Here is a 12,252-nt window from a genome sequence, read left to right on the forward strand (position 1 = left end):
TGTTTATTTCTGTCTAAGTAACTAAGTAACTAAAAGACTACAGTGTCCAGCTGATTTAGGAAATTCGTAGCCTCTTTCTAAAAATGAAATTATGTGTTTGTGACCTATTTTTAAACATTTACATCTTCTGTTGGAATGAATGGGTTTGGGGCTGAGTGCCAAGTTGGAAGTATGAAAGTATTTAGAGAGAGACTGACACATAGTTGGTTTTGGTCTTTTCATGGGACTTGTTGAATAAGAAAAATGTAGAAGAGCATCCATGCTTTTATTTATCTTATTTATACCTTTTTTACTTCAGGTTAACTCGCTAATACTAAGCTCATAGCAGCATCATGTGTGATCATGGACCAAAGCCTTCTTGTAGGACACTGAAGTATCACAGCAATGCGATGTAAATATGTTAGATCATGTGAATGTATGAGTCTGACATTGGACATATGGAAAACTGCGCTGCTGAAACTCATTAGTTTGAAATACTTATCACACTTTGGCACAGTTTAAGTGATGAAATTCACACATTAACCTCTGTAAAAGAGGAGATCAGAGTGAAAGGAGTGTGTGGAGTGTGGGAGACCCATTAGGGAGGGGAGTAAAAGAAAGACGAGAGAGGGGTTTGAAATCAAGAGACAGACATAGACTAAACATGGTGAGATAACAAGCTTAGAGTGAGTGAGCGAGGTTCTGCATGACTAAAAGCTGCTTTTGGCTTCAGACACGTGCCGTGCAGATCATCAAGTAGCTTTCTGATCGTTTGTGGTGTCACATCCGTTGGGTTTTTTAACTTTAAGAAGACAGCCAATGTCTGCCTTCCACAGCAACTGGCTACATGCGTTTAGGAGTGAGAATAAACAGATTTGAATAGGGAGATAGAGAAGTGGGTTCTGGTGAATCTTAGCTTCCATAGGCATGTAGAGGAGCTGACATAAACACCTATAAAATCTTAGCCACATACTAAGCATACCTGCAGTACTGTGCTGTACCTGTCGGTTGAGCAGGGAAGAACATCTGGAAAAGAAGTGCTGTAAGATTTACTTCCAACAAACACAAAAAAGTGAACAAAAACAAGCAGTCAGGTGGTTGTGAGTTATTTTGAGTGCTTGGACCTCGTTATACAGTACAATGTAATTGGGAAAACTATTTTGTACTATACAAACATAATTTCTAGGAGACAGGATTATTGTGTAAAAGAGCAGTTGCTTGGTTAACAGTAGTAAAAATACCCAAGTACATAAGTTATACTACGTTTGTACATTTCAAAGGTAAACTTTCCAGAGCATAAACTTGCCAGTTTCCTTTGTTTCTCTTATCTTGTAAAGAGTGCTCATAGGAAATATAAATCAGCTGTATGGTGTGGTAAACTCAAGGACTGGAATGGACTCCCCACCCACTAGTAAGAGCAGCTTCTGAGGGATGCATTCTTAAAGGATACAGAGGTGAAGAAAGGAATGGTCGAGCCACTGTACTCTGGCATGCAGAGCCAAGAATTTACCAAACCAACTTTATTGTAGGTCCGACCTTTGACCAACACGCTCTCTGTGGATACAGGAAACCCTGTAAGGAGGCGTAGAGAGACGGAGAAAGGAAGTTCCACATTCCACATCTGAAGGATACAAAAGTCTGGTGGCAGGGTCAACAGACTACCTTCCGCTTCCTCCTTCCCTCTCTCTCACTCTTCCTCTACGTCAGTTGTAAAAATCCTTTCCTGACAAGGAAAGGATTTCGATCGTTCAGTGACGAGGTGAGAGTGCCAAGAGAGTGAAGAGTTTTAATTACACAGAGAAACCTTGGCATCTTTTGCACTTGTCTATGAAAACAAGAGATAATACATTCTACGTCCCACATCTGGTCTGCTGAAGATGAACTGTACAAACATTTCTCGCACACACTGATTTGGCCCCTAAACCATTAGTTACTCAAAGATAAGATTCTATTTTCCGAGAAGCCAGGCATTATAAATTTCCCTTTGTTTTTGTGTGTCACTTGTTGTCTCTGACTTATTGCATGCGTGTTTACGCTGTAAATTTTCCAAGGCCTGAGAGTCTTGTACATAATTTGATTCAACAAAAATGTTCCCCTTTATGCATTAGCCCACTGATGTGCTTGTTTGTGAATACAATGGAAACTGAGATTGATTCTCACAGATGTGTTCATCCCGCTTTCTCTCTTGCTTTACGTCTGTCTTCTCTCCATCCAAATCTCCCCCTGAGGACAGTCGTGATGATGACTGCTTTACTGAATGGGTCAAACTGATCCTTCGCAGCTGTCTGGATTGGCTGAGACTTGACACAGCTGTGGTGATTGGGTGATTAACGGGCAAATGGTGGCTGTAGTCATGTCAACATCTTGGTGTGGCTGCTCTACGTGCTAGTAGGATTCTTTTATTTGAGCACCTTCATCACGCGCCCGACCTTTTTTTAAATTCTATATATTATTTAGGGATGTCACAAGAACCGATACTTTGGTACCAAGTCAATGCCAAAATTCTGAAAACTTGATGGTATTCGTTTTTCTACAGTATTTTAGGTAATGAGAATGCAATTCTTTCAGGCAGCATCTACACCTACAAATATTCTAGTTAGCCGTTAAAAGCAACAAACACAGCAGGACACTTTTAAAGGGAGAGAGAAACTCCCTCTAGACCGTCCAAAAAGGATTACAGAGAGGGTTTGTTAGGCTGTTTTATAGCCTACTGTTTAGTGAAGTATAATAAAACATTAAGGAACAACTTGGATCCGAGCGATTCACCTGTATTATTAAGGAAAATACACGTTTTGGACCGGGACTCGGAATCAGCAGATACTCAATATTAATATTATTCAGGGGCAAAACCACATGTTACTGTGGTAACAAATCGGTATGGAGAATTGTGGAATTTCACTGATACAGGTATTGACTATCGTGACATCCCTATATATTTCATCCACTAATCTAAAACTTCTAGAACATCACAGAAGGAGTGCAAGGGCAATATCAAACTTATATATGGTCAAATAAAAGAGCAAGGACATGAAGTAAAAAGAAGTCATGATTTATGAACACCAGATTGTCTCAGCATCTTTCTTATCATTGCACTTTAGTGCTTTGGTTCACACTCTTATCAGCATAATATTTGGCCATATCAGGCAACTGTTTTCTGCAAAACTGTTTTCAAACCCCACTGCTCAACACCAAACAGTGGACAGGCAATGTTAGCCAGATATTTCCCTGAGGAGTTGGTGGAGACTGAAAACACAGATAAAAGTAGAGCTAATCTTGGGGTTAAATTCATCAGGTGAACAGAAACTCGACTGCGAATAAATGCTAATGTTGCTCTATGGCTGTTGGATGTGTAAAAAAATGTCCACACAATTTATTGCCATAACTACTTGTGTGTTTACAGTTTGTTGTGCTACCCCTAAGAAGCTAGAAAATCAGTGGATGCAGTTTTTTTCTCGTTCAAGATAAAAACATAAGATGTGAGCCATGCGGGGAGAGAAGGGAAATGGATTATGTTTCACTGGAATGGAGGTCACATGAGGTACTTCATGAATGAATACTGGAACTCTCATGCTTCATTTTCTCAAATAGTCACCATGATAGAGAAAATGAGATGTTGACTGTGGATACAAATCGGGATAGTGACAAGAAACAGATAGCTCGAGAGCGTGAGAGAGTCAGAGAGAGCGAAGAATGAAACCGATTGTTTCTTGTGGACTAAATATATGACTTTCTCGAGTTTTCTGCTTTGGGGAGGGGTGGGGCAGAGATTTGGCAAGCTGACTCTGCAGCCTTACCACCCACTCCCCTGGCAGAGAGCGCATTGCAGGCGTACAGAAAAATATCTCCACAGCACCCTCCTAAAGTCCTCATTGTTCTTTTGCATCATGAGTGGATTGTACTCCTGACATTGGTAATAAAAAGGAGAACAAGCACCCAAACTGGAGTAACGAGAAACAAATTAGGCACACAAAGCATCTGAAGTTCACAAGAAATGGAACAATTGTAATCACACAACAGAGCTGGGATCTCTACAAAAAAAGTAAAGTGTTGTCAAATAAATTGTTAAGAATCCCGAGTCCTGTATGCTAGGTGGTGTTATAAAATGGAGCAGTTTGTGGTCTCTAAAGCATTGAAAACCAGGGCAACATGGCAGCACGGCACCCCGCGTCCTCACCAGAAAACATGTTTAGCAGATCAATGCTGTCTTTTGTGCTGGGAGTCTTTCTATCTTTAGTTCTCAGCAACAGGGAGTGGCGCCATGTTTTATTGAGAAAACGAAACTTCGCCTTGAAGAACAGTAGCATCAATCTGCTTGAGCTAACCGTCTCTTATCGTCCTTTACAGCTGACGTAGAGAGATAAAGATAACTGAGAGAGAAACAGAGACAGACAGACAGACAGACAGACAGGGGACATAGTGGAAAAAAAATATTATTGACACTATGCAGATGGGGAGATGCTGTCCTTTCCACCATGGGAAAAGCCTTCACAGCTGATGTAGGACAGGAAATGACACACGTCTCAGGAAGCTGAGCACAATGACAGTCCACTGATCTTTTTTTAATATAGACGCTCTCTGTTTTTGTGGGAACAAGATCGTCTGTGTGTTTGGACGTAGCTATAAATGGCAAATATTTCCTTGTTCCATGAAAACAAGTCCATACCTACATTCTGAATGCCATGGCTATCATGTACTTTCCTGTCTGCTCAGGGACAGGATAACGGCACAGAGAGGAATGCTGCAGATTTGGAAAAGATCAAAGAGCCCTTCAAATATATTTTCACCAAAGGGTGGAAGCTCTGTGCCAGCAGTTCTCAGGTTCTGGCTTTGTTTGGAAGAGCCTAACCTCTCGGCACCCTTCAGCATATAAAACTTTTTCAAAGCAAATCATAAAACTAAAAAAAGAAGCATGGCATTCATGGTGAAGCAATGAATTAGTCTATGCAAAACTTTTTCAACTTGGAGATTTTTTGCCTGAGAATGGTGACGTGCATGCAAAGCAGACATTTTGGCCTGTGCAAACCCTCTGAAAACTGTCTCAGTATGCACTATCATGTCTATAAAATAAACTCCTTCTAACTCTTGAACTCGAAGCAAATTGAACGCTTCTGATTAGAGGTGCCTTTTCATCAGTGGTCGGCAACTTCGATCAAACATCTCCTCTGATGGAAGGAGGAGAGTAAGTCAGTGAACTGATTTACTGGCACTGACAGAATGCCAGTTTGTATTAGGAGCATGTTGTAGCTTCACATATCAGCAGAAAACATTATTAGTTTTCATTCTGCAAGCCCCTCAAAGCAATCCTGCAATCAGGAGCCTCATCCATTCCTGTCGTCCCTCTCTCCTGACCCTGACCTTGACAGGGCTTATTAGGGAAGAAGTACCAACTGTGGAGCAATGATAAAAAAAAATATTGCATGTGTGTGTGAGTGGAGGAGAGGGGAGGGAAGCAAAAACCTGCTGTTATCGCTAAAACTCTTCGACAGGAGGATTTTCTTTTCCTAAGATTGTTGGGAAGAGGAATTCAGTGGGGATCACAGGCTGGCTTTGTCCGGTGTGAAAATGAAAGCTGAGGAGCAGTAGGAAATGTCTGGAGGGACGCTCACACAAACAGACAGTAACCAGCTGTTTGTGTGTTAATACGTGAAGTACCAGGCAAAAGTGGGTGAGAAAAGTTAACTGCTGCTACAGGTTTAGATTTTTAACGATGTCTCAACCACCGTGTTAGCTTGTGAAAAATCTGTGAGCAATTGAAGTCATGCCTAGAAGAAACACAAACTCTTTCCTAGCTTAATTCTTCACACCTCACACATTCCTTATGTGGTTTCTTTGTTTCCCCTACTCCTCCTAGACTCTGAACTATCAATACTACACCGATCAGCCATAACATTATGAGCACTGACTGGTGAAGTGATTAACACTAATTTATCTGGTTATAATGGCACCTGTCAGTTGGTGAGATGTATTAGGCAGCAAGTGAACATTTAGTCTTTAAAGTTGATGTGTTAGAAGCAGGAAAAGCATGTATGGTCCGATTTCAACAGTTCAACATTTACATATTACCACTTTTAATAGTTGTTATGGTGACTGTATTAGCAAGCAGTTGCCTATTTACCCATCCACCAGATTTGGAGAAAATCATTAATTTGGAGTCGTGTTTCTGACCACCTGACAAATGTAAGTCCAATATTAACTCTTCTTTTAACTTTCTTTTGGTCTCTACCAACTCCTCAGAAACTTGTGGCTCTTTAGTTGCTAAATGTTCCACCAGCTAGTCTGAACGTTGTCTTCTGTTTGATACTGAAAACAGCTGCCTGCTGAGTCTGGAAACAACATCGATAAAAGTAGTCAAACGGAATCAAAACAGCAGGAAACCAAAACAATGAGCTGAAAGATGCTAAAACGATCCATAGAGCTGATGAGGTCTGCAGGGTGATAGTTTTCTCTTGCTTTATCAGAGTGAACCATTTATATATTATACTCTTTAGATTCATTGTTATTAGAAAATATATATTAAAGCAGCTTTAAATGCATGTTTGTGTGAGTGTGCTGCCTTGATACACTGCAGTAAGACAAACCTCACTTGAAGGACAACAAACACAAAGACAGATACATACAGTGCAGCTCTCAGACAGAAAAATGTTCCCTATAATTTATAAAAATGAACATCACAAGATCACATCATATTTCTCCAGTGACATCTTCGTCTGCCTCTACAGTCAAAAGAAATTCTTTTCCCCATTTTTTCCCTTTTTCTTTTCACTACTGTCAAAGCCAAGTTTGACCCGCTGTCCTGCACCCAGCTGTGGTCCGACTTTAAGAGCCTATAAAAGTGGCTCACTCTCACGTTTTAAGAAGATGGGTGCTGCGTAGGAACAAGAGGACTATTGTTGGTGTGGACAAAGGAGCATCTCTTTTTAAAAGACACACATGCACTATTACACACACATATACAGTATATGCTATTACTAAAGAGTAATTATAAAGTACTTTAATCATGGGAGAGAATATTGACCCTTCTGCGAACCCCTCCCCGGTACACCAATTGACCAATCATAGCTTAGCAAACGTAACTAAGCACGGAAGGCCTGTCCAGCTTTGGATTTCCCCACATGTTGATGCGTGCATGGTACTGTATTTAGGACAGGAGTTTTATGTCTTTCAATTTTAAACCAAAACCGAGAAAGAGAGAAAGTGTAAAGAATGGATTTAACAATGTGTCTGCTAACGTTAGCTTGTTCATCTTACTAGCATACTACAGTAATTTAAAGAGGCCATATTGTGCTGTTTGTTCCTTTGCCTGTACTTTAGTGTGTAATATCAATGTTTTGTGTGTGTAAAAGGTCTGAACCCCAAATCCACACAAAAGGGAGTTACTGTCTCCCACAGAAAAGAAATGTTCCTTCCTGATGCACCTTGTTTGTATTCAGGCTTTTCTTCCGTTCACTATTACATCACATTGTAACACGGCACCACCTATAGGCTAGACCACAGTCCGGTCCCGCCCACTGAAACCTAGGGACTCCACCTCGCTGTCCACCATTGTTGTTTCCTCGCTAACGTGACTGCGGTAACATGAAGATGTGGAAGGTGCTCCCACCATTTGACTAAGTGAAGATCCAGCCGACTCACTTTATATTTGATGGATTACCTGTTTTGATTTTGTCATTTTATCCTTTAATTTCAGTCACTGACAGTAGAGTCATTCAGTAGCTTACTGCAGTCTTTGTGCAACCTTATGTAGGCGGTAGACGCTAGCCTTGGGTTACCATCTGTAGCCTGACTGTGCGACTGCCGGAGCACATGTAGAGGATAACTGAGGACAAATGGTGTAAAAAGATCAAGATGAGTGGAATAAAGCTATGATTTTCTGTTTCTTGTTGTGGCTAGGAGATTGTTGCCTCATGGGGCTCTGAATGTACGCGCACTTTAGCCCTGATTACTGAGAAATATGGCAATAATCTGCTTTTATGTCCAGTAACAAGCCTTTCCCCATTTCTGGTGATGTTTCCTCATTATGCTCCTGCGGACACCTTCTGTTAGCAATTCAATCTGTCTCCCTATCCACCTCACTGAAAAACACATACAGACACACACCATTTATTCCACATCAATCAACATCTGTCTACTTTATTCTCACAATAGGAAAGTCGGGTAAATAAGGTGTTAACACTGTGCATTCTCTGGGATGTATGCATTAGATTTGCAGACAGCAGTCAGGAAAAGTTATGGTCCACAAAGAGGGTCCTCATGGCTGTAGGAAAAATGTGACCAGAGTTATGGGTCACCACAGCAACACCATGTGTTCCCCATCAGGCCTTGTTGTGAAACTTACATCGGGGGCCGGCTGCAGAGGAAACAATTACATCTCCTCTAAGTTCTCTGTTATTTATTCCGCTTTTCCAAGAACGACATGTTTCTTTTCTAAACTTCTTTTCTCAGGAGCAGCAATCTGGCCTCATATTGCAGTAGTACAACATGTGCTCAGCACTTAATATGTGACTACGTTTTGTGGTTTTTATTCCCATGACGCAAGGTCAAGGTAAAACACTGCACTCTACATCTTACTTGATGTAATTTACATGTATACCCAAGGTAGTCACCTGAGAAGCCATTAGTTCAGTTAGTAAACCACATGGACCTTCGCCCCAATTTGCTTCCTTGCAAGCTGTCCAGGAATGTGCATTGCAGCTGGAATGGCAGTGGGTGGTGCATCCCCATGTGGGAAATTGAAACTTTTCCAGGCTGGCAAATTGGACTGTGGGCTGGGCCAGCTGGATGGGTTGGTGGGTGCAGAAAGAGACCTTGACAATTGCATGGTATCCCTGACACTAATTTGAACGGCTGCAGTCAATGTCAGCCAGAGCCAAGATCACAGCTGGGTATTCGACTATAAATCTAATTTTCCATCCTTGGTTTTTCCCACTGCTGTGTGCTGTTGTATTTTTTACCCATTTGTAAATGATTTTGTAATTATGTGTTGAAAAGAGCTTTACACACAAAGCTATTAAGTGCTGAAACTAGCAGTTGTTTTCATTATTGAATAATCTATTGATAATTGTTCAGCTATGCTAGCTGTGTGCGTCTAGGGATGGATATGTTTGTCCACCACTTGTTTCAGATTTGAAATATCGCAACTATTTAATAAATTGTCATGAAATTTAGTACACATATCCATGGTTCCCAACTGATGAATCCAATTGACTTTGGTGATAAAAACTCCTTTAGGAAGGTTCAACTTTTCACCATCATCAGGGCAAAATCCAATATTCCTAAAAATCTAATGACATCCCCAGTAGTCACAGCTGAACATGGTAAACTTCAGCATGTTAACATTGCCATTGTGAGCATGGTAGCAGTTTCACTAAGGTAGCATACTAGGGCTGGGTCCTTACAGCAGCAGCCTGGGTTCGATTCCAAACTGTGACCCTTCGCTGCATGTCATCATGTTCGGCCATCACTGTCTAATAGAGGCATAAAAAGCCCTTAAAAACAAAACAAATCCCAGTGAAAAACACAAAAAATGAATATAAAACAACTTTCTCACACTTCATCATAGCTCCTGTGGCCTCTCAGACTGTTACACTACACAATTCAATATACATACCTTCGTGCCCCTGGGTGCAATGTACAACGTCAGAGAACAGCTTCACCGAGGAAATTGAGTTTTCCTTGGTGGACTTTTATAAACATATAGTCACTGCACCGTGTGCGTTCAACTGTATGGAAGCTGTAATGGCATTATAATCACAGTGATAAATGTAACCGTGGGATTATAGAGGCAACACCCCCATGATGGACTTCATTACAGACACAGACACTCACACACATGCCGACACACGATACAGGCACACAGGTGGTTGGTCTCTGAGGTGAGGGTAACACCTCATTTGAGACTGTGCGCCATATTCACTCTTTCTCACATACACACACGTACACACAGGCTGTGCAGCTGTGTCCTGTTTAGACACACATGTTCTTGGACCACAGACTTGAGACGTCTCATTCCTCTAACGTGAGGCAATAGCACAGGTGTCGGGCCCCAGAGACCCCTGGGATAGCTGGAGGGCCAAGCTGTTCTGTTCTCAGCCTCGGATCCCCCCCTCGAGTCTTGATCTTGAACACCCACCCTCAGAGAACATGCAAACTTTCATACACAGACACTAACCAAATCAGTCTAACCACTGGTCATTTGCAGCCCTCTCTCTCTGGTCTGGATGCTGTCAGATCTCTGGCACAAACGTGTGCACGTGCTCTGTGAAAGTGACACATGTGCATGCAGAAATTAGCTCAGAGTCTAAACACATTAATTCTAATATAAACTGGTCTTAAAGCAGCCAAACCACTCGGCGCTGAAGGCCTAAACAAAGAGCAGTGACAATGACTGATGTTTGTCTGAGTGTCATCTGTTTTTATTGCTCTCTCTTGCGCATGAGAAATTTTAAGCCGATGAGTCAGAGGAACTTCTTGTTGCGACAGAGGAGATCACGACGCTTCAAGTCTAGCTGGAAGTTTGTCTCCATGGCAACAAAGCTTTATTATTTTCCCACGGATAATTCTTCATTAGGTACTGTTTTTCATATGTCGCTGGACCACCTGTAGCCTCCATTGCCTTCTTGCGTTTTCTGTAACTCTCAGCGTATCATTTTATATCCGCTCTGATCCACCACGGTCATCAAGGAGTTCCAGAAGTAGGTAATTTTCCTCCAGCCGGGTAATCGGAAAGCTGACCTCCCTGACTTCAGCCAGGAGATCCAAACATAGTCTAATAGATATCTAAACATCATCTACAGATGTTTATTTATTCTGCCTGAGTTCTCCTCAGGGCATCCAATTGAGGAGCCTCTTTGTCCTCCAAGCGGAGCCCCTCTAGCTTCTCCCTTAACCCCTGATCTACCCCACTCCTCCAGGGGAGCTGAGCCCCGTTTCCCCCCTGGGCATCATGTAGAAGGGATGCGGATCTTCAGGAAATGAATCCAAGAAAAATGTATCCAAGAAAAACATATGAGCTGGGTCATAGAGCAGTGGGACCGAAGTGTCTGAGCTCGATTGTGGGAGTGTAAGAGAAAGGGCAGACATTTAGTGTTTACGTGCTGTAATTCACCCTTCTGGCCTCTTTTCTACCTTCCTTTTTTCTGTCATTACTTTTCTTTTCTACTTCCTTTCTTCCTCTCCTCTTTTCTTCCTTGATACATCGTTCTTTCCTGATGTTTACTCTATTCCTTCTTCATCTTTCATACTTTTTTCTATACCTCCTTTTTTTTCTTTTCTTTTATTCCTTACTTCCTTTAATCCTACTTTAGCATCTCCCCTCCCCCCCTCCCCCCGCCATTCTGCTTCCTTTTTTCACACCACCTTTCCTTCCTTCATTTGTTCTTTTCAACTTTACTTCCTTCATTCATTTCCTTCATTCTTCCCTCATTCTCTTGATTTATTCTCTCTTATTTCCTCTGTAGTATGCAGGAAGCAGATCAGTTGAGAAGTGCTGAAACGCTGTTGATGTCCAGTGAAAAAAGACGTTCAAACAAGGTGCTCGTCAGGGGAAGGAAACCGCCTCCATCCTTACATTCTTACATGGGGATTGAGGAAGCTACTCTCAAACAAATATGGTTGCTTTCCTCATGCACGGTTTGTGAGGAAAGTCAGAAAGTGTGCAGAGTTACCACCATTTGTTGAAATATAGTTCCAAGTGTACCTTAAACTTCATTTATCCAACGTCCTCAACAGCACATACTGTAAATCCTCAGCAGGCAGCTCACAGAGACACTCACCATGCTTTTAGGTTCACCAGGAGGAGTTTATATGAGAAAGTGTTGTGTGAATGTGAGATGTCTCTGGGGAAGTATGGGGCTGACAGTTGCCTGTCTCACACTGATGACATCAGACAACAATGTTCATGCTGCATAGCATCGGTCTGTTTAGACTTTCTGTTTATATTCAAGTGTTATTTCTGAAGAGATACAGTATATACAACCACTAGGAGGGCAAGCCATCTCACATTTTAGGCATTAACATTGTTTGCAAAAGAGAACATTTGAATATCCATAAAAAAGAGACATGGAAGCGCAGTTTATATGTGAGTTTGTAAAGTTTGTAAAATAGCTGTACTTGGTTTACCATTCGTCCAACCTACTGTTGTTTAAACCATGCCATGTTGAACCAGGTCAAGACCTGCCTTGATGAGAGGACAGACAGATTACGTTTTCATTTTGACACCTAAAGAGCGTGGTGACATGTTAAAGGAAAATGCAATTCATACTTTGCACATGACGT

The sequence above is a fragment of the Morone saxatilis genome, unplaced genomic scaffold, assembly GCF_004916995.1.
Source record: "Morone saxatilis isolate NCDOM2014 unplaced genomic scaffold, NCSU_SB_2.0 Contig5, whole genome shotgun sequence".
Taxonomy (NCBI): Eukaryota; Metazoa; Chordata; class Actinopteri; family Moronidae; genus Morone; species Morone saxatilis.